The sequence below is a fragment of the Heterodontus francisci genome, chromosome 5 (genome assembly GCF_036365525.1).
Source record: "Heterodontus francisci isolate sHetFra1 chromosome 5, sHetFra1.hap1, whole genome shotgun sequence".
NCBI lineage: Eukaryota > Metazoa > Chordata > Chondrichthyes > Heterodontiformes > Heterodontidae > Heterodontus > Heterodontus francisci.
This window is the reverse complement of record NC_090375.1, coordinates 113,948,474-113,970,998: the sequence shown is the minus strand read 5'-3', so window position 1 is coordinate 113,970,998 and position 22,525 is coordinate 113,948,474. Positions and strand designations below refer to the sequence as shown.

At 44.8% G+C, this 22,525-nt stretch overlaps 1 protein-coding gene across 3 annotated transcripts in view; it reads right to left on the bottom strand.

The window, feature by feature from the left end:
• LOC137370005 (tripartite motif-containing protein 54-like) overlaps positions 1 to 22,525 on the bottom strand; it is a 139,439-nt gene that overhangs the window by 101,513 nt on the left and 15,401 nt on the right. The window lies entirely within an intron of this gene.

The window sequence follows — 22,525 nt, the reverse complement described above, 5'->3', positions numbered from 1 at the left end:
CAGCCTCCTCTGTTCCAAGGAGAACAACCCCAGCCTATCCAATTTTTCCTCATAGCTGCAATTTTCCAGTCCTGGCAACATCCTCGTAAATTTTCTCTGTACCCTCTCTAGTACAATTACATCTTTTCTGGAATGAAGCAAGTAGAACTGCACGCAGTACTCAAGTTATGGCCTAACTAATTTTTTATATCGTTCCAGCATAACCTCCCTTCTATTATACTCTATGCCTCGGCTAATAAAAGAAAGGATTCCTTATGCCTTCTTAACCACTTGCCCTGCTACCTTCAGGGGTCTGTGGACATACACTCCAAGGTCCCTCACTTCCTCTAAACCTCTCAGTATCCTCCCATTTATTGTGTATTCCTTTGCCTTGTTTGACCTCCCCAAATGCATCACCTCACACTTCTCTGGGTTAAATTCCATTTGCCACTTTTCTGCCCACCTGACCAGTCCTGCAGTCTTCAGCTATCCTCCTCGCTATCTACCACATGGTCAATTTTTATGTTGTCTGCAAACTTCTTGATCATGCCCCCTAGATTTACATCCAAATCATTAATTTATACCACTAAAAGCAGGGGGCCGAGTACTGAGCCCTGCAGAACCCCACTGGAAACAGCCTTCCAGTCGCAAAAACACTTGTCAACAATTACCCTTTGTTTCCCGCCACTGAGCCAATTTTGTATCCACCTTGCTACATTCCCCTGGATCCCACGGGCTTTACTTTTTTAAACCAGTCTGCCATGTGGGATATTGTCAAAAGCCTTCCTAAAATCCATGTAAACCACATCAACTGCACTACCCTCATCAATCCTCCTTGTTACTTCCTCAAAAAATTCAATCAAGTTAGTCAGACAAAACCTCCCCTTAACAAATCCATGCCTTTCTAAGTGACAGTTTATCCTGTCTCTCAAAATTGATTCCAATAATTTGCCCACTACCGAGATTAGACGGACTGGCTTGTAATTATTCGGTCTATCCCTCGCTCCCTTTTTAAAGAAAGGTACAATGTTAGCAGACCTCCAATCATCTGGCACCACACCTTTATCCAGTGAGAATTGCAAAATGATGGTTAGACCTTCCACTATTTCCTCCATGACTTCTTTTAATGGCCTGGGGTACATTTCATCCGGCCCTAGTGATCTCTGCACTTTCAAGGATGCTAATCCCCTTAATACTTCCTCTCTCCCTATGTTTATCATATCCAATTCTTCACACTCATCCTCCTTAACTACAATGTCTGCATCATCTCCCTCTTTTGTGAAGACAGACGCTAGGTATTCATTAAGAACCATACCCACATCTTCTGCCTCCACACATAGGTTACTTTTTTGGTCTTTGGTCTTTTATGGGTCTTTTTGGTCTAGAGATCGCCTCAATTATGCCCATTCAATCTAGCCATGGCCTTACTTCAGTGTCTTTAAGGTGAGGGCAATGGGTGAAATGGGTTGAGTGTGCCATCATAGGTTTTGATGTGATCAATAAAACAACAACCACTTGATTTATATAGCACCATTAACTGCAGCAGGGTAGCATTGCCTTTTGCATTATAGAATCAAAGGAAGAGAAATAGTCTCATTAATGTCTGTTGTTATGGGCATTGTGAGTGCCCTTAGAGTTCGAAACTGGTGTCCACAGTGCCTGTGCGTACTTGAGGAGCTAATCCTGCTGGATGCCATATAGATGAGGGCATTAGCCAGTGCACTGGACATCCGCTGGAAGCTTGCAGAGCAGGCAGATCATGACGTTAATTAGCATGCAATGGTGCCATTTTGGAGCTCAACACTATAGCTAACACCCTCTCTTAATCTTGCACAGCTGAACATATGTTCAGGAGCAGGAATGACCCCTCATAGTCCTATTTAAAGGAATCATCAACTTCATATAGATTACATGCTGGTTACATTCTTCTGACTGTTGCTCCGATTCTACAAGTGTTTGGTACTTCCTATTGTTGTTTCCAGTTTCCTAAGATTACAGGGACTGGAGTGGCAGGTGCTGAACAGCTTTTTGCTGACTTCAGGGCTTCTGCACAAACCAGTTACTCCCAGAAATGGGAGAATTAAGTAGCCATTCCCTTGGAATACAGCATGACTTGGAAAATGAACACAGGCCACAGAGAACAGGACATGTTGCTAGGGGAGGGATCCACCCAGGGTGCTCAGGGAGCAATTCTCCTACCTGAACCTCAGCGAGGAACAATGTGCGAGATGTCTGCACTTCAGTAAGGACTGAAATCTGCCACCTGCTCCAGCCACAACTGCAACTCAGAGCAGGCAAGGAACACATTGCCATTAACTGTGAAGATGACTGTGGTGATGAACTTTTATGCATCTGGCTCCTTCCAGGCAGGAGCTGGTATTTGCAACATCTCACAGTTTGTCATCCACTGTTGAGTATGGGAGGTCACTGAGTCTCTCTACTAAATGAGAGCTGACTGCACTTCAGTCTCTCTTGCCAAAGAGCAGCAGGTGGAGTGAGCATGTGGCTTTGAATTACAGGTTTCCCATGGTGCATGGTGCCACTGACTGCACACACATCACTTTACAGACGTTGCATGCCAACTCTGCCTCAATGTACAGCTGTTGTGTGATCATAGGCAGCAAATCATGCAGGTCAATGCCTGGAATCCCGACCCCTGTCACACTGCCTTCATTCTGCAGCAGTCTGATATATCAACTGCATTTGAGCCACCACAGAAAACCAAAGGGTGAGTACTGAATGACAAGAGATATCCACTGACAACATGGTTCTTGAGTCTGGCAAGCAACTCATGCACACATGGGCAGCATGTATACAATAAAAGCTATGCTGGAGTATGACATATGATAGAGCAGACCATTGGCATGCTGATACAATGCTTCCACTGCCTGGACTGCACTGGAGGAGCCCTGCAGTATGTGGTAGAGCATGTGAAAAGATTTGTTGTGATCTGCTGTATGCTGGACAGCCACATCATAACGAAGACACAGCCCTTGTCACCAGCTATACGCTGAGCAGCTCAGTAGCATGAGAATGAGTAGGAGGAGAAGCAGGAGCAGGGTAAAAAGGAAGAGGAAGAGAGAAAGCAACCTGGTCAGCCCCTTTCTGCCCGGGCTGTCCGTAAAGAAATCATCCAAGCGCGATACCAATAACTGCAACCCCAATTCCCCGTTCACCAACCATTACACATCTTACCTTCCCTCTGTTACTGGAAATGCCTTACAAGGCATTGACATTCCCCTGGGGCAGTGCTTCAGCAATCCTGGTAATCGACTAGGGGACAGATTGCTGGAGTGTTCTGACACCCTGAAAGCCCCTTTGCACACTGGCATCCACAGCCATGATAGCAGCAGTCTGAGTTTGCATGGCAGCTGTCTGAGATTCCACTGCAGCACCTATATTTTGGGTAGTTGCTGCTTGTGCTGCATTGGAAGCTGCAACATTGGTCATCAGGTGCTGTATCATGCAAGCAGGTATACAATTGTGAAAATGGAGTGGCCAACACTTCCATACTGGAAAGGAAATGGTCCAAGCTCTGCACAAAGTGGTGTCTGGACTTGTCCATGTTCCTTGACACTGACCACAGGTTTTCTGGCTGACCTGCTATAGCACCAAGTATTTTGTTGTGCATACTCATCAGCCTCCTTCTGTGCCCCACCCATTGTAGTCCTCTGTAGCAGAACCCATGTGCGTCTTGCCATCTGGCAAAACGGTACTTGCACTATCCTCGTCTTTGCTTGGTTGCAGGCCATTTGTGCCCGGTGTCTCACCTCGTGCAGATCCTGACTCTACACAATCCTCTAAATTATGCACAGTGTCAGTGTCTGAGCTGGTGGCTGCAAGTGTGAAATTGAGTGATGGAGTATCTTCACAATCACTGTCTTCTTGCTGTTCCTCCACGATCTGGCCAGGTGGCACAACAGTAAGGTTGTGGTGAGGGGAGGGGAGAAAGTAAGAGGTGTATAATTGCACCATTTGCAGCTTGTAAATCAGAAGAGATTATGGGATGGGGGGGGAAGTAGGATGTGAGAAGGAGGGTCAGGTTTTGAGGATACTGTCATCTTTATCATTGCCACGGCCTCAGCAATAGCTGTCCCAATAATGGCCAGCACCATTTCTTCCACAGAGGTTAGGACACATAGGTATGCCTGTCACTCTCTGATTAGCTCCTGCTGCCACTGGTTGTGCAACACCTTGTCCTGCAAGGGAGAGGGAAATGTGTCAGTGAGTGTTATACAATCTGTTTGGGTGATGTAGCTGTCATGGTTGAATACTTTGCTATGAGGTGGGTGTGAGGTTTGCAACAGTACTAAGTGCATGAAGGTACAATGAAGCATACGAATGTTAGGTATGAGTCCTGATTGATAGATATTATCGTAGGTGAGAGATGGGGATGTGGTGATTTGAAGACTGTGGGTCACAATGCAGATGGTGCGATATGGCGTTTGATGATACATTCACTGACCTTGACCACTTGTGTAAGGTCATTTAACCTCTTGCAACACTGCACCCAGGTCCTTGGTGCTTGACACCTGGCATTGCCCTCCATGGCTAACTGTTCACATGGCCTTCTGGAATGTGTCCTGGCCCACTACGAATACAGGACATCTGTCCTCCTTTCCATCTACTCCACCAAGGCATCTACTGCAGTGTCCAAAAATCTTGGAGCTCACTCTCCCCCCTGTTGTGCCATTCTTCAATGTTTCCCAGGTCAAATTCACTTACTGCACAACTGCCAGCACCTGCTCCAGTTACAATGCAGCTCCCCTTAAAGCCATGCAGGCTTCAAGTGATGCTAGCCACTCACAGTATTGGCTCCCTGCTGTCCAGTCAATCAACAGCGTGGTTAGCCTTGGCTGGATGTTGAAATCATTCACATCAGCAGGGCAACATGAAGTTGGTGTGCTGCCTGCATTACAATGAACAGGCACAGGATAACTGTGCAATTTAGCCCCCCAAGAATCATATAACGATACAGCGCAGAAGGAGGCCTTTTGGTCCATCGTGCTGTGTCAGTTTTTTGGTAGAGCTATCCAAGTAGTCCCACTCCTCCACTCTTTCCTTATAGCCCTTAAATTTTTTTCTTTTCATCCAATTTCCTTTTGAAAGTTACAATTAAATCTGTTTCCTTCACCCTTTCAGGCAATGCATTCCAGATCACAACAACTCACTGCATAAGAAAAAGTTCCCTCACATCATCTGTTTCTTTTGACCTTAAGTCTGTGTCCTCTGATTACTGGCCCTTCTACCACTGGCAACAGTTTCTCTCTATTTCCTCGATCAAAACCCTTCATGATTTTGAACACTTTTATCAAATCGCTGCTTAATCTTCTCTGCTCTGAGGAGAACGAGCCCAGCTTCTCTTGTCTCTCCACATAGCTGAATTCCATCACTCCAATACTATTCAAGTAAATCTTCTGTGAACCTTCTCTAAGGCCTTGACATCCTTCCTAAAGTGTGGTGCCTAGAACTGAATACAGTATGGGAGTTGAGACGTAATAGTGTTTTATAAAGGTTCAGCTTAACTATTTTGATCTTGCACTCTATGCCTCTATTAATAAAGCCAAGGACCCCATGGGCTTTTTTACAGCCTTCTCAACTTGCCCTGCCACCCTCAAAGACTTGTGCATAAACACCACACATCTCTCTGTTCCTGTACCCACTTTAAAATTGTTTCATTTATTTTATATTGATTTTCCTCATTTTTCCAACCAAAATGTATCACTTCACACTTCACTGCATTAAATTTTACCTGCCATGTGTGTGTCCATTGCGCCAGTTTATGTCTTCCTAACATCTTTTTCTATCCTTATTGTTTACTACATTTCCAAATTTCAAATCATCTACAAGCTTTGAAATTATGGCCTGTATACCCAATTCCACATCATTAATAAATGTCAAACATGCTGTGACTTCCCAAATCCTTGCTCACCTTTCCCAGAACTCCATGCTTGAATCCCTCCAATCAGGTTTCTGCCACAGTATCAAAATGACTCCTTTCAACATAATTTTATGTGATTATGGCAGTGGTAAACTATCCATCCTCACACTCTTGACCTGTCTGCAGCCTTTGGTGTAGTTGACCACACCATCCTCCTCCAATGCCTCTCCATTGTTGCCCAGTTGGGTGGAACTGCACTCGCCTGGTTCCATTTTTATCGATCCAGTCTCAGCCACAGAATCACTTGCAATGGCTTCTCTTCCTGCCCTGGCACTGTTATCTCCGCTGTCCCCCAAGGATCTATCACTGGACCCCCTCCTAATTTTTATCTACATGCTGCCCCTCAGTGACATCATCCATAAACACAATGTCAATTTCCACATGTACACTGACGACACTCAGCTCTACCTCACCACCACACCTGTTGATGCCTCCACTGTCTCTAAATTGTCTGACAGTTTTTCTGACACCCAGCACCAGATGAGCAGAAATTTCCTCCAATTAAATATGGGAAAGACCAAAGCCATTGTCTCCGGTCCTCATCACAAACTCCCTTCTCTAGCTACCAACTTCATCCCTCTCCCTGGACATGTTCTGAGGCTGAACCAGACTGTTCTCAACCTTGGTGTCTTATCTGGCTCCGAGATCAGCTTCCAACCACATAACCACGCCATCAGTAAGACTGCCTGTTTTCATCTCCGTATCATTGCCTGACTCCCCCACCCCAGCACCATCACAGTTCATCTGCTGCCGAACCCCTCATCCATGCTTTAGTCATCTTCAGACTTGACTATTTGAACACGTCCCTGGCCGGCCTCCCACCTCTCACCTTCCATAAACTTGAGGTCATTCAAAACTCTGCTGTCCCTGTCCAAACTTGTACCAAGTCCTGTTCACCCATTACCCCTGTGTTGATTGACCTACATTGGCTCCCAGTCAAGCAACACCTCAATTTTAAAATTCTCATTCTTGTTTTCAAATCCTTCCATCACCTCATCCCTCCCTATCTCTGTAACCTCCTCCAGCCTTACAACCCTCTGAGATATTTGTGCTCCCCCAATTCTGGCCTCTTGAGCATCCCTGATTTTAATCATTCCACCTTCAGCTGCAAAGGCCCTAAGTTCTGGAATACCCTCCCAAAAACTGTCTGCCTTTCTACCTCTCTTTCTCATTTAAGACACCCCTTATAACCTATCTCTTTGACCAAGCTTATGTTCATCTGCCCTAATATCTCCATATGTAGCTCAGTGTCACATTTTGTTTTATAATGTCCCTGTGAAGTATCTTAGATATTTTCCTACACTAAACGTGCTATATAAGTACAACTTCTTGTCATTGTTGTTCCCTCCATTATGCCAAGATGAATCCATAGTCAAGCTAGGTCACTTCAAACCACAAGTATTACTGCGGCAGTGGAAATTATGCACATTCTGATGACTGGCTGGTATAGGGCAAAGACTGCCAAGGCATGCAGGAAACGAAATCACATCTCTTGGTGCTATTAGTCATCCAGCATTTTTTTTTCTTTGGCCTCCTTATCTCGAGAGACAATGGGTAAGCGCCTGGAGGTGGTCAGTGCTGTGTGGAGCAGCGCCTGGAGTGGCTATAAAGGCCAATTCTAGAGTGACAGACTCTTCCACAGGTGCTGCAGAAAAATTTGTTTGTTGGGGCTGTTACACAGTTGGCTCTCCCCTTGCGCCTCTGTCTTTTTTCCTGCCAACTGCAAAGTCTCTTCGACTCGCCACACTTTAGCCCCGCCTTTATGGCTGCCCGCCAGCTCTGGCGATCACTGGCAACTGACTCCCACGACTTGTGATCAATGTCACAGGACTTCATGTCGCGTTTGCAGACATCCTTAAAGCGGAGACATGGACAGCCGGTGGGTCTGATACGAGTGGCGAGCTCGCTGTACAATGTGTCTTTGGGGATCCTGCCATCTTTCATGCGGCTCACATGGCCAAGCCATCTCAAGCGCCGCTGACTCAGTAGTGTGTATAAGCTGGAGATGTTGGCCGCCTTGAGGACTTCTGTGTTGGAGATACGGTCCTGCCACCTGATGCCAAGTATTCTCCGGAGGCAGCGAAGATGGAATGAATTGAGACGTCGCTCTTGGCTGACATACGTTGTCCAGGCCTCGCTGGCATAGAGCAAGGTACTGAGCATCCAGCTTTAGACCTTGAATAAAACATCTGATAACATATGGTGGCCTAGATATATATCTGCTGAAATATACCTGGTAAAAGCTGCACAATATGCCACAAGTTACTGATACAGAATGTAGCATATGCAGCTCTGGCGGTGATGATTGTAAAGGTTAATATTTGAGACAGTAAGAGTAAACCCCTCCCACTGTAGTGATGATGAGGTAATGGTCATATGGGTATTAAGCTGGGAAGAAACTAGAAGCAGCACAAGGTGTGCTGGCTAGACAGAATTGTAGAGAGTGGAAATAGTTATATCTGTATATCATCAACAAGTTATTCTTTCGCCCTACAAAGAACCCGAGACTTTTTTAAATAACACTCGATCTACGCTACTAGAATACACAACAATGAAACATATTTATTCACCATATCATAACAGTATACCAACAATTCAATAATCAGTCATGAACCAACATCAGTAGTACATTTTCAATGGCTTCCAATTTAAATTATTGTTGTAATAAAAGAAAAATACTGTGGATGCTGGAAATCTGAAATAAAAACAGAAAGTGCTGGAAATCAGCATCTGTTGACAGAGAAGCAGAGTTAACATTTTGAGTCGGATATAACTCTTCTTCAGAACCCCTTCGCAGAATACAACTCATTAGTCTACTCTCAGCAGAATGTAGTATCAATATATCAACATCATAGGATGCTATTTTCAATTTACTCAAGTATTTGATGACATCGGCAAGCTGAAGGCCATTCAAGCCAAAGTACATACTGGCCACTCTGTTATCCCTGTTGCTCAGTGTCATTGCATGATACCATATCCTCTACAGATGAAAGTTGAGGCAGGCTAAAAATGTTGGAGGATAGAGGTATAATTAAAGATACATATGATCCTACACCTTGGATCTCCAAGCTCAAGAAACTTAATGATATATGCCTTTACGTCAGTATGATAGCAGCAAACAAGCCAATTAAGAGTGAACGATTTAATGCTCCACACCTGAATGAGATCATCAAAGAGGTAAACATGTGTTTCTCAAAGCTGGATAGGAACCTGAAACCAGCGGGAGGAGAATAGCTAGATTACAATGTTTGCAGAACACATTTTGGGGATAATTTTCAAGAAAAAATAGACTGTCTTACACCTCCCTGATTTTTTTGTTACCCCCAATGGATTCGCAATTTCTTATCTTCCACCTATTGGCCTGAAACAATACAAAGTCACTATTCAGTACATCTGTAGTAGCAGAGGTGCTTCAATGTACAATCTGACTAGTTATTCAAAGAATTCCAGGCATGACCTGGCTATGCCAAGTGCCAGCCTTGCATTGGGGCAAAGGAGAATAAACTACCTGGTCAAAACAAGGCCAGTAGTATAGGAGGATGGAGAGGAGGCATAGACCGAGGGAGCAGTGTGACGCAAAGACTACAACACGGGGAGTTCTCGTGTCCATGGCCATATAGAGGCCCAGCAGATCATTGATAGTGGTATGCCTGATGAAACCAGGTGTATCAAGCCACTGAATGGCAAATGTGAGGTCCAACCTCCAATACGCCTGGACCTCTGAAGATTGAGAAAATTATTTTGAACTTTTGGCCCCTCTTTATAAATTATTACTGTTGCTACTGGTGCCATTTTTTAGATGTTGCTGAGCAGTGGGGATTGGTACAGAGAGTGGAAAATCCAGAACTGGTAATTTGTCTACAGCATCTGCAACAAGGGAGGTGTGCTAGATACACCCTTAATGGTGGAGGCACCTGCTATTGATAATGAAGGAACCTTCCCAGAGCCTACAAACATCCAAGAAATCAGTACCAGAGCTGCCAGCTGGGCATTTCCCACCATTTAGACTAGGTTGTGCCCCTTGCCCAGCTTTCTAATTCAAACAGGGCTGAATTGTAGTGCCCAAGACAATGGGTTATGTTCAGGGCAGATGTAAAAATCTGAAATATGACACCAATTGGTCTCCAACTCTCCGACTTCCGGGTTTAATGAAATTGGGACAAGGGGAGGGCAGCCAGCCTACTCCCAGGATTATTTTAATGCGGTTGGAACACATTGTAATGCTTTGCACATTTTACAGTGATCGACCAGGTTTCCCAGGCCTTGGGAAACCCAGCAGTTGAAAGAAGGTGAGGACAGCTTTGGGGAAAAGGTAAGCGCTTTTACAGTTTTGCTGGTGGGCCAGGAGGAGCAGGAATGCTCCCAACTGGCCCCCTAAACTCTCCGCCCCATCTGACACACCGCCCATTGCAAAGATCCCTGGAATCGGTCCCATACCCCCAGGGATCAGCCACAGCCCAACCAGGGTCAGGGATCTGACCCCCTGGAATTAGAATCTAGCCCAGGATCAGACCACGACCTCCTTCCAGGGCCAGGATCAGAAACCCTTCAACGTGAAATTGGACCACCTGCCCCCAGAGTTAGGGATTGGACCTACCTGCTCCTATGTCCTGCTCCAGACTGCTCCCCAACCACCTGGAAGCCAACTCTGTCAATCAGGCTAACATTCTAAATGGGGAAGCTGTCACATACAATGCGAGTAACTTCCAGTTTCTTGTCCACAACTACACCTCCCCCCCACAACTGCCTCCTTCCTGCCTATGTAACCTTACCCTGTTAATATGCAGGCCAAAATCTTTTAGGTATGGTTACTTACTGTTTCCATTTTATGGCCATGTTGCCTACAATTACAGAACCTTTCTGAGATCTAACAGCTATCGGTAGCATTTTCAAGTGGGAAGACAAACATGATCACATTCAACTTCAGATCAAACAATCGATACAGTTATGGCCAGATGAGGAGAGGGTCTCAGGCTTGCCTCTTGCCCTTCCTCTTCTTTGACCGCAAGAGGGTTTATTCCTTTTAAACAGTGGTTGTGCTTATCACTTCTGTGAATGTTTTACCTTTCTCCTTTACTGTGAGCTTGAAAAAAAAATCGGACAGGTTTTCTTGAGTTTAAACAAGAAAGAGCTAAATTTATTCTACTTAGCATTCTAACCCCAATTTGAAGTAATACTAAAAAAATATGCTACACATTCATGCACACACTCACACAAGAATCACACACACACACAGATAGATTACAGAGGGAAAAATACATTTGGTGGTTGGATTAAAGTCCAGAATGAATAGAATTTAAATGCACTGTCTATGAAGTGGATGATCCGGTAGTCCTCAGCTGAAGCTGTATTCTTGAAGTCCTTGCTGGTTTAAGTGCACTTTGTGGTTGGCCTGCTTTGCTCAGGGTTTTCTTGAAGGCAGAATTGTAGTTAGCTCTCTTCCCCTGGTGTCTGGCTATAGCAGTCTGTAGGCTTGGAGGGTCCGCAGTTGCAGATGGTTCTCAAACTCGATGTTTTCTGGGGAGAGCAAAAGAGAGGCAGAGAAAGGGAAGTACGCAGCTTTCTCTGTTGCTGCAGTCTCAGTTGCTCTTTGTCTTCTGTGAGTGCAACAAAACTCCTGTTTTTCCAGAGACAGCAGATGGTCACATGGTCCTCTTAATCCCCTTTGTTTTTAATGCGATTCAAGGTTCAGAATTGGCTCCACAGGTTCCAGGATGCCAATATTTACACTCGGAGCGGTTTGCACTTTCAAAGTCAATGTGTCCGGATGGCCTTGATTGCCGTGCTAAAGAAGCAATCCTAGGTAATTCAATTACTTAGAGCAAGCCATTGTTCTGGGTCCAGGGCTTCTCAGACTTCTATCTGCAGTTCATTCTTCTTGTAATTCAGATGCAAATTGCAATGGTCATCTTTGCTGCTGTTTTTAAAAATTTCTGTAGGACTTTTTTCTATTAAAAGTCTAATGTAAGTTTCCAACCAATTAAATTAATATTTCTCATTTGGCATATGGGGTCTTCTTGACAATACCTAATCTGCAGTGGAGTAAAGCCAAGCACAGCAGTTATTGTGGAACACTGCCAAGATAAATCATTCAACTGAGCAGTCTGGACCTACTACTTGATCAGTCTCAAGAAGCCTCAGAATTTGTGCCTGGTTATTTTGGTTTCATCATTTTAGTGGCATCACAAATTGAGAATCACTGTGCAACATGCAATCACTTCCAAATACAATAAGATCATGAAAAAGATCAGAATGTTAAGGCACAAATGAAGGAGATTTTTATTAATTCATGGGATGAGGGCATTGCTGGCAAGGTCAGCATTTATTGCCCATCCCTAATTGCCCTTGAGAAGGTGGTGGCGAGCTGCTTTCTTGAACTGCTTCAATCTGTGTGGTGTAGGTACACCCACAGTGTTGTTAGGTAGGGAGTTCTCAGATTTTGACCCAATGACAATGAAGGAATAGTGTTATATTTCCAAGTCAGGATGGTGTGTAACTTCGAGAGGAAATTGCAGGTGGTGGTGTTCCCATGTGCCTACTGCCCTTGCTCTTCTAGATGCTCACAGGTTTGGAAGATGCTGTCAAAGGAACCTTGGCAAATTGCTACAGTGCATCATGTAGATGGTACTCACTGCAGCCATGGTGGTGGAGGGAGTGAACATTTAAAGTGGTGGATGGGGTGGCGATCAAGCAGGCTGTTGTGTCATGGGTGATATCCAGCCGCTTGAGTGTTGTTGATTTGCATTTATCCAGGCAAGTGGAGAGTATTCCATCACACTCCTAATTTTTGCCTTACAGATGGTGGAAAGGCTTTAGGGAATCAGAAGGTGAATTACTCACTGCAGAATTCCCAGCCTCTGACCTGCTTAGTGGTAGTACTCTGGCCTCTTAGTTCAAAGGTTGTGGATCAAACCACAGTCTAGAGACTTGAGCACACTAGAGTGCTGAGGGGGAACTGCACTGTTTGAAGTGCTGGCTTTAGAATGAGATTCTAAAATAAGGCCTCATCTGCCCTCTTGAGTGGGTTTTACAAAAACATGCCACTATTTGAAGACTAGTTCTGGAGATTTCTTATTCTCCTGGTTAATATTTATATATCAGCCAACATCACTAAAACAGATTACCTGATCATTTATCTCATTGTTGCTTGTGGGATCTTGCTGTGTGCAATTTTGGCTGGCACATTCCCTACATTGCAACAATGCTGACAGTTCAAAAGTACTTAATTGGCTGTGAAGAACTTTGGGACAATCTGAGGTTGTGAAAGGTGCTTTATAAATGTAAGTTCTTTCTTTTGTAAAATCAATGTTGGTGAGCACATCCTTGCTAACATCATGGCCCTGATTTTACAGTCTGTGCCAAAGACACTGACCTCGAAGCAAAGATCTCTATGGTGCAGACTTCCCTTTTCCCGATGTTAGTTTAAATCTGGTGCCAAGTCAAGGGTCTCTCCAGGTGTGCAGCAGCAGTGATGTCAGCAAGCAGGGTAAGCAATCACATTGAAGTATTCTTACAGCAAATCAGGAAGTAAAAACTTTTTTTTAAAAAGTTCAGCTAGCGAAATAAATGATTATGATTGGATTAAGATAGAAGCTAAAACAAAGATAAACAAACTATAAAACTTTTTTTTTAATTGACTTCTTATCATCATGGAGAAATTTGACAAATGTACAAATATAACAAATAATAGTAGCATTTCAGGGCCAGTGAAGGTGTTTTGCAGTAATTATGAACTTAGTACACCATTAAAAACCTAGTTATACCTCATTCAACAAGATGTAACTTTTTCAAGCGAGACTAACAGTGTAGGAGTGAAACTTCTCATCAGTTCAAAGATTTCCCATTGATTGCAGACTAGGGGGACATCAACAGTGCATCCTATGGAGAAGCTTAGAATCACTGACAGCAACTTCTGGATTTCTATATTTAACTGCGCGTGTGTGAACTACAGAAGTTGCTGCCAGTTTCAGTGGAGTAATGATTGCGAACGCTGACAAATTCACTGTCAGTACGACAACAAAACCAGGGCCAAAGATTTGCAATTCATACTACAGTGAGAAAGAGTTTGTGGTTCCAAAATAACTACTCAAACCATTAAATGGTTAAAAATGCATCTTTCTTCTCATGGAAGTATTAGCACTGCTAAACTTCTAACATGCCATACAGATCAAACGCAATGCTGATTTTAGTGCTTCTGAATCAGATGATGCTATGTTAATATCCAGATCAACCAGCTCGTACTGATGTACTCCTTTTGGAGACCCATGTTGTACCTGACGGACTATATTGTTTGAAAGTTTGAATGTTATATTTTGGAAAGTCTACTTTATTGAAAATTAATGTGCATTCAGTCTAGGGAAGGGAGGGATGTAGTGTATTCATCTGTACACTAGAGGGGGAATTGGGACTTATCTATCAGAACAAAGACTGTTGATACTGTAAGAACGAAAAACTTCTGTCAATACATTACCTGTCTTTATAAAGACAAACACGATAGATATTATGCACTATCTTTGTCCTAGTTGCTGCATCTCCTTGCACATCCCTGCATGAGCTTAGCCTCCAGTCAAGGAACAAATATAACTGTACTCATGCGTAACACTACTCAAATATGCATAATTGCCCAAAGGTGAACATATTTGAATTATTTGAATAATTTGCAACTATATCTATAACTAATCTATAACATATCCTGACTCAACAAAGTGTTCAAACTTTACGCAACTCAAACACGTATTTCTAAATAAACAAATGAAGCATACCAGCTGTCACATTTACTATTGAATTTATTGGCCTTGGATTTCCTTGGACATCCTGCCGCCACATGGCTGTACCTTTGCTGTATATGCAGCATAGCAGGATAAGTCCAAGGATATTCCATGCCATTAAGTTTAAAATGAATATTTAATGAAGCATAATTTAAATTAGTGGCTTTTTTCTGAATGTTGATGTACACTGTGGGTTTCAAAGAGCATAGTGATGCAAAAATGACCTTCAAAGTAGGCAGTGGATAGACAAGTCACAATAAGCTTTAAATGTTCTGAATTTCCTTGGACCATCTGGTGCTGCATTGCTGGAAGTGCAGTAGAAATCCCGGTTACACATGGTTCCCACGACACTTCCAGTGAGGTTACAATGGCAAAAGGCTCAAGGAAATTCAAGACCAGTGTGTGTACAATGGGCTGATTCCACAACCACACGCTCCCAATATGCAGAGATGCTCCCAGACAATGCATGCCAGAAAATCATCAGCAGGAAGACAACTTCAATCTCTCAACTATTGCATTCAAAACAAATTAACTGGCCATTTGTCATTTTTGCTGTTCGTAGAAGCTCATTATCATGCTATGTTACAGATTACACAGTACTTCCAAATATATACAGCAAGTTGGTTGATATATCTGTCCACAGAACCACAGTTACTATACTTCAAAAGTAATTCATCGGTTATAAAGTACTATGGGATGGTGAAGTGCTGCATATCAATGTGAGTTTATTTTGCTTTCGTTCAGCACATGTTAAATAAAATCTTTAATTTTAATGTCGGAAAATCATGGGCAATTCCAATAATGCACCAATATCTCTGACAATCCAAGGCCCAAACGGATGATTCACAGGCTGATGTTTTGTGAACCTCTGAAACAAATGTCATGAAGACCCCCACCTGCCAAGAATGAGACATAACTGTGAAGAGTGAAGAGATGTCTTGTGTAAAGAGATTAGCATTGGCTGGGAAAACATTTGCATACTAAGAGACAGTGCTTGGAGATACAAAAGAATTGCCCACTGATTCGATTAACAGAGATTGGTCTGGGCAATGGGCATCTTGTCGGTGTAAGTGACAGCACTACACCCCCTCCCCCCACCATCCACCCCCCCACCCTCCCACCGACAGCTTTGAAATTCACAAACGCAGGAGTTTCTTTAAACAGTTATTCACATGACTAACCTGCTGGCCAACTTGGAGTTTTGAATTGTGCTCACAGGACAGTTTGAAGTCAGACTGTAGATTGCAACAGAACCCGGAACAAGAGAGCCTCTCTCCTGGCTGGCTCTCTCTCGCTTTCTCACAAGTCTCCCGGACTCACTGAAGTCGCTTAAACATCAAGTGAGAAAAGACTTCTACATCGAAACAAGTTAAAGCGTGCACTGGGCCCCAACAAACAGCAAGACTTACCTGCAACCAAGGACTCCACATTGAACTCAAATGACTGTAAATACACCCAGCTATTGCCTCAAACTTTTCCCCTTTATTCTTTCTACTTTTTCTGTCACTATCTGCATGTGTGTTTATCACGTATGCATGCTACTGTGGCCGTGTTGCATACTCGTAGTCGTTAACCGAATTAGAGTTTAAGGTTAATAAACTTTCACCTTTCTTGTTTAAATCTAAGAAAACCTGTCTGATTTGATTTCTTTGCCTTGCAATTGGAAAGCAGTGAACAAGAATTCATTGAGGGGGGGGCTAAAAACACAGTGTTTTAAAATTTAACCTTGTTTCGGTTAAACCAGGAAAAGGCTGAGAGGGAACCCCTAGACCCCTTTCTCACCTGGTCGTAACACAAGGGTCTTCCTGGTTCAGTTAACATACCAAACCAACTTGAATGCCAAAAGAAAAGAACATCCTTAAAAACTAGATGAAGTGTCATTAGTCAGGATTTCAAGATTGAGCCTGGTTTAACTTTAAGTTTATATGGGAAACAGAATGGAAATTATTTTTCAAGTTTACATGGTGGTGGGGTGGAGGAAGCCAGAAAATTGTTGGCAAGTTGCCCACGAATTTCCAATATTTGCTGCTGGTGGGCGGGTTCCCCACCAATAGGGGAGAGTCAGAAAGTGACCTCATAAAATTTTCCAAGGCAAGAAAGTTGGCACCAGGGAGGAGAAGGAAACAGATCCATCTCCTGAGCATTCATCAAGTAGTCGAGACCCTGCAACGCCAGCCCAGATGCATTCGCTTTGTGGGAATTGCATAGGGAGTCAGGAAGTAGCACTAGCAATGCACCAAATACCAGTGAGCAGGAACAAAGGGAGGTGATCGCAAAGGACAGTGTTATAGACAGACGGACAAATGCTGCAGTATACAGCAATTCATACCTTACAGGAGTGACATACCAGGCTGTACGCATTACTTATCAGAGGTTCTTCATTAATACCTTTGCATTCCCTGCATGGAATGTTGGAGTATATATAGCAACGATGTTCCAACATCTGTGTAGGTATGAGAGAGGGTTTCATGTAGCAGCTGAGCACAATGGAGTGAATGATAACTCCAGAATGTCCTATTAAAGAGTCTCCAAGAAAAGAAAGCCCAAGTGCTGATGGAGTTTTGCTCATCAAAGCTCTGTTTGTTGTTGAGAGCCTGGGCTTCAATCGACAGAGTCTAGGAGATTGGCTTGAGATTATCTTGATGTTAGGCACTATGCTGTTCAGGTACGGGTAAAGGTCTGCCCTAATGCAGATTCCTGGTCATCCACAAGCTGACAGCTGGGATATGACAGAAGGAGAGATGGAAAGACTTTCAGCCCTTAGAATTGGCTGTCCCAGAAGACTGCAGAAGAGGGGTCAGCAGCAGTCAACCAGCACAGATGCTACATTGCTGTCAGTGATAGAAGGACCATTCTATGACCCAGCAGAGAGAGGCCATTAACCACTGCTGAGTTAATGGGTTCACTGTGTGAGCGGTGTGACACTTCAACCTGCTTCTATCAGACCGTGTTAGGGAACTGGAGCTGGAGCTGGATGAACTGAGGATCATTCGGGAAGCTGAGGGGGTGATAGATAGAAGCTACAGGGATGTCGTTACTCCACAAAACAAAGGCAGCTGGGTAACAGTTAGAGGTGGGAAGAGGTCAGTGCAGGGATCTCCTGTGGTCGTTCCCCTCAGCAACAAGTATACAGTTTTAGATACTGTTGGGGGGGACGGCCTATCGGGGGCAGGCTGCAGTGAACGGGCCTCTGGCACGGGGTCCTGCACTGTGGCTCAGAAGGGAAGGAGGGAGAACGGGAGAGCACTAGTCATCGGGGACTCGATGGTGAGGAGTACCGACAGGCGGTTCTGTGGGCGCAAGCGAGACGCACGGATGGTTTGCTGCCTCCCTGGTGCCAGGGTCCGTGATGTTTGTGATCGCGTCTTCAGGATCCTTAAAGGGGAGGGGGAGCAGCCAGAGGTCGTGGTGCACATTGGCACCAACGACGTAGGAAGGAAGGGTGGCACAGATGTTAGAAGTGAGTTTAGGGAGTTAGGCTGGAAGCTGAAAGCTCGGACGGACAGAGTTGTTATCTCTGGTTTGTTGCCGGCGCCACGTGATAGTGAGGCTAGGAATAGGGAGAGAGCACAGCTGAACACGTGGCTGCAGGAATGGTGTAGGAGGGAGGGCTTCCAGTTCTTGGATAATTGGACTGCATTCTGGGGAAGATGGGACCTGTTCAAACAGGACGGGCTGCATCTGAACCAGAGGGGCACCAATATCCTGGGAGGGAGGTTTGCTAGTACTGTTCGGGAGGGTTTAAACTAGTTTGGGAGGGGGATGGGAACCGGACTTGTAGTCCAGGGACCAGTGGGTCCACTCAGAAAGACAAAGAGTGTAGTGAGGTATTGGGGAAGGTAGCACTGTCGCAGAGGACAGATGGGCACGGAGAAGGGTTAAAGTGCGTATACTTCAACGCAAGAAGCATCAGGAATAAGGTGAGTGAATTGAAGGCGTGGATGGGCACTTGGGACTACGATGTTGTGGCCATCACTGAAACGTGGATAGGTGAGGGGGAGGAATGGTTCTTGGAGGTACCTGGTTATAGATGTTTTCATAAGATTAGGAATGGTGGTAAAAGAGGTGGGGGGGGTGGCATTGTTAGTTAGAAATAGTGTAACAACTGCTGAAAGAATTTTCGAGGAGGATCTGCCGACTGAGGCACTGTGGGTTGAGGTCAGGAACAGGAAAGGAGCAGTCACCTTGATGGGAGTTTTCTATCGGCCCCCCAATAGCAGCAGGGAGGTGGAAGAGCAGATTGGGAAACAGATTTTGGAAAGGAGCAGAAGTCACAGGGTAGTAATTATGGGGGATTTCAACTTCCCAAATATTGATTGGCAACTCTTTAGATCGAATAGTTTGGATGGGGTAGTGTTTGTGCAGTATGTCCAGGAAGCTTTTCTGACTCAGTATGTAGACTGCCCGACCAGAGGGGAGGCAATATTGGATTTGGTACTAGGTAATGAACCAGGGCAAGTGATAGAGCTGTTGGTGGGCGAGCACTTTGGAGATAGTGATCACAATTCTGTAGCATTCACTGTGGTAATGGAGAGGGATAGGTATGTGCAACAGGGCAAGGTTTACAATTGGGGGAAGGGTAGATATGATGCTGTCAGGCAGGAACTGAGGAGCATAAGTTGGGAGCATATGCTGGCAGGGAAGGGCACGGTCGAAATGTGGAACTTTTTCAAGGAGCAGATAGTAGGGGCCATTGATAAGCATGTCCCTGTCAGACAGGGAAGGGATGGTCATGTGAGGGAACCGTGGTTGACAAGAGAGGTTGAGAGTCTTGTTAGGAAGAAGAAGGATGCGTATATAAGGTTGAGGAAAAAGGGCACAGGCATAGCTCTGGAGGGATACAAGATGGCCAGGAAGGATCTGAAGAAAGGGATTAGGAGAGCTAAGAGAGGGCATGAAAAATGCTTGGCGGGTAGGATAAAAGAAAACCCCAAGGCCTTTTACGCGTATGTCAGAAATATGAGGATGACTAGGGGGACCGTAGGTCCGGTCAAGGACAATAGCGGGAGACTGTGTGTTGAGCCGGAAGAGATAAGTGAGGTTTTGAATGAGTACTTCTCTTCGGTATTTACGAATGAGAAGGGGTGTATTACTGAAGAGGACGGTGTGAAACAGACTGGTAAGCTCGAGGAAGTGCTCGTTAGGAGGGAAGATGTGTTGGGGTTTTTGAATAACTTGAAGATAGACAAGTCTCCCGGGCCTGACGGGGTATATCCAAGGATGTTATGGGAAGCAAGGGATGAAATTGCAGAGCCGCTGGCAATGATCTTTTCATCTTCTCTGTTGACGGGGGTGGTACCAGGTGATTGGAGGGTGGCAAATGTTGTGCCCCTGTTCAAGAAAGGAAATAGGAACAACCCTGGGAATTACAGGCCAGTTAGTCTTACTTCGGTGGTAGGCAAGTTGATGGAAAAGGTGCTGAGGGATAGGATTTCTGAGCATCTGGAAAGACACTGCTTGATTCGGGACAGTCAGCACGGTTTTGTGAGGGGTAGGTCTTGCCTCACAAGCCTGATTGAATTCTTTGAGCAGGTGACCAAGCAAGTGGATGAGGGTAAACCAGTGGATGTGGTGTACATGGATTTTAGTAAGGCATTTGATAAGGTCCCCCATGGTAGACTTATGGAGAAAGTCAGGAGGCATGGGATAGTGGGGAATGTGGCCAGTTGGATTAAGAATTGGCTAACTGATAGAAGGCAGAGAGTGGTCTTAGATGGTAAATACTCAGCCTGGAGCCCAGTTACCAGTGGCGTGCCACAGGGATCAGTTCTGGGTCCTCTCCTGTTTGTGATTTTTATTAACGACTTGGATGAGGAAGTCGAAGGGTGGGTCAGTAAATTTGCAGATGATACAAAGGTTGGTGGAGTTGTGGATACCGAGGAGGGCTATTGTCGTCTGCAAAGGGACTTGGATAGGTTGCAGTGCTGGGCTGAAAAGTGGCAGATGGAGTTTAACCCTGAAAAGTGTGAGGTCGTCCATTTTGGAAGGACAAACACGAATGCAAAATACTGGGTTAACGGTAGGGTTCTTGGGCATGTGGAGGAGCAGAGAGACCTTGGGGTCTATGTGCATAGATCGTTGAAAGTTGCAACTCAAGTGGATAGGGCTGTGAAGAAGGCATATGGGGTGTTAGCGTTCATTAGCAGAGGGATTGAATTTAAGAGCCGTGAGGTGATGATGCAGCTGTACAGGACCTTGGTAAGGCCTCATTTGGAGTACTGTGTGCAGTTCTGGTCGCCTCATTTTAGGAAGGATGTGGAAGCCTTGGAGAGGGTGCAGAGGAGATTTACCAGGATGTTGCCTGGAATGGAGAATAAGTCTTACGAGGAAAGGCTGAACATTCTAGGCCTCTTCTCATTAGAACGGAGAAGGATGAGGGGTGACATGATAGAGGTTTATAAGATGATCAGGGGAATAGATAGGGTAGACAGTCAGAAACTTTTTCCCCGGGTGGAGCAAAGCGTTACAAGGGGTCATAAATTTAAGGTGAAGGGTGGGAGATATAAGGGGGATGTCAGGGGAAGGTTCTTTACCCAGAGAGTGGTCGGGGCATGGAATGCCTTGCCTGGGGAAGTTGTTGAGTCAGAAACTTTAGGGACTTTCAAACGGCTTTTAGATAGGTATATGGATAAAGGAGAATGATGGGGTATAGATTAAATTGTCCTTGACAGAGGACAAAGGATCGGCACAACATCGTGGGCCGAAGGGCCTGTTCTGTGCTGTATTTTCTATGTTCTATGTTCTATGTTCTCTCACTGAGGTGGCACTGAGAAGGAACAGAAGGTTAGGAAGTAGACAATAAACATCCTAAGGTTTCATCAAGGGAAAACAGCAGGAAAGCAAACATTGATGTAGAGGCATATGAAGGAGAGAAATGTTCCAAGATGATTCTTTGTTAGAAAGAATATGAGGATGGAGTGAAGTCAGGGGAGATTGGACCCAGCAAGTTAGAATGGGGCAAATGGAGAACAGAGAAGACCATTTGGGCTGGACTTTTGCGTTGAGGGCAGGAAATGGAATTTGCGATTGTTTCCCGATCCCAAACCCACCCCTGGGGGAAGAAGAGTCCCTAGTGAGACGAAAGTGAACCTTAATTTATATGGAGACGGGTTTGGCAGGTCAATTAGCGGCCGTGGGGGCAGGATTGGAGGCGGGCCAACTGAAGTGTGAGACTGATTTAATTCACCACAGCAGCCATTACTTGGGGTAAAGGTCATTAAAAAGAGATAAAGACCTTTCACACCAGGTCCCGGGATATCAATTACAAAGGGCAGCACAGTGGCGCAGTGGTTAGCACCGCAGCCTCACAGCTCCAGCGACCCAGGTTCAATTCTGGGTACTGCCTGTGTGGAGTTTGCAAGTTCTCCCTGTGTCTGCGTGGGTTTCCTCCGGGTGCTCCGGTTTCATCCCAAATGCCAAAGACTTGCAGGTTGATAGGTTAATTGGCCATTATAAATTGCCCCTAGTATAGGTAGGTGGTAGGGAAATATAGGGACAGGTGGGGATGTGGTAGGAATATGGGATTAGCGTAGGATTAGTATAAATGGGTGGTTGATGGTCGGCACAGACTCGGTGGGCCGAAGGGCCTGTTTCAGTGCTGTATCTCTAAACTAAACTAAACTAAATTTATATCAATGACTTAGATGAAGGGAGCGATGGCATGGTAGCTAAATTTGCAGATGACACAAAGATAGATAGGAAAGTATGTTGTGAAGAGGACATAAGGAAGTTGCAGACTGATATAGATAGATTGAGTGAGTGGGCAAAAATCTGGCAGATGGAGTATAATGTGGGAAAATGTGAAGTTGTTCACTTTGGCAGGAAGAATAAAAAAACA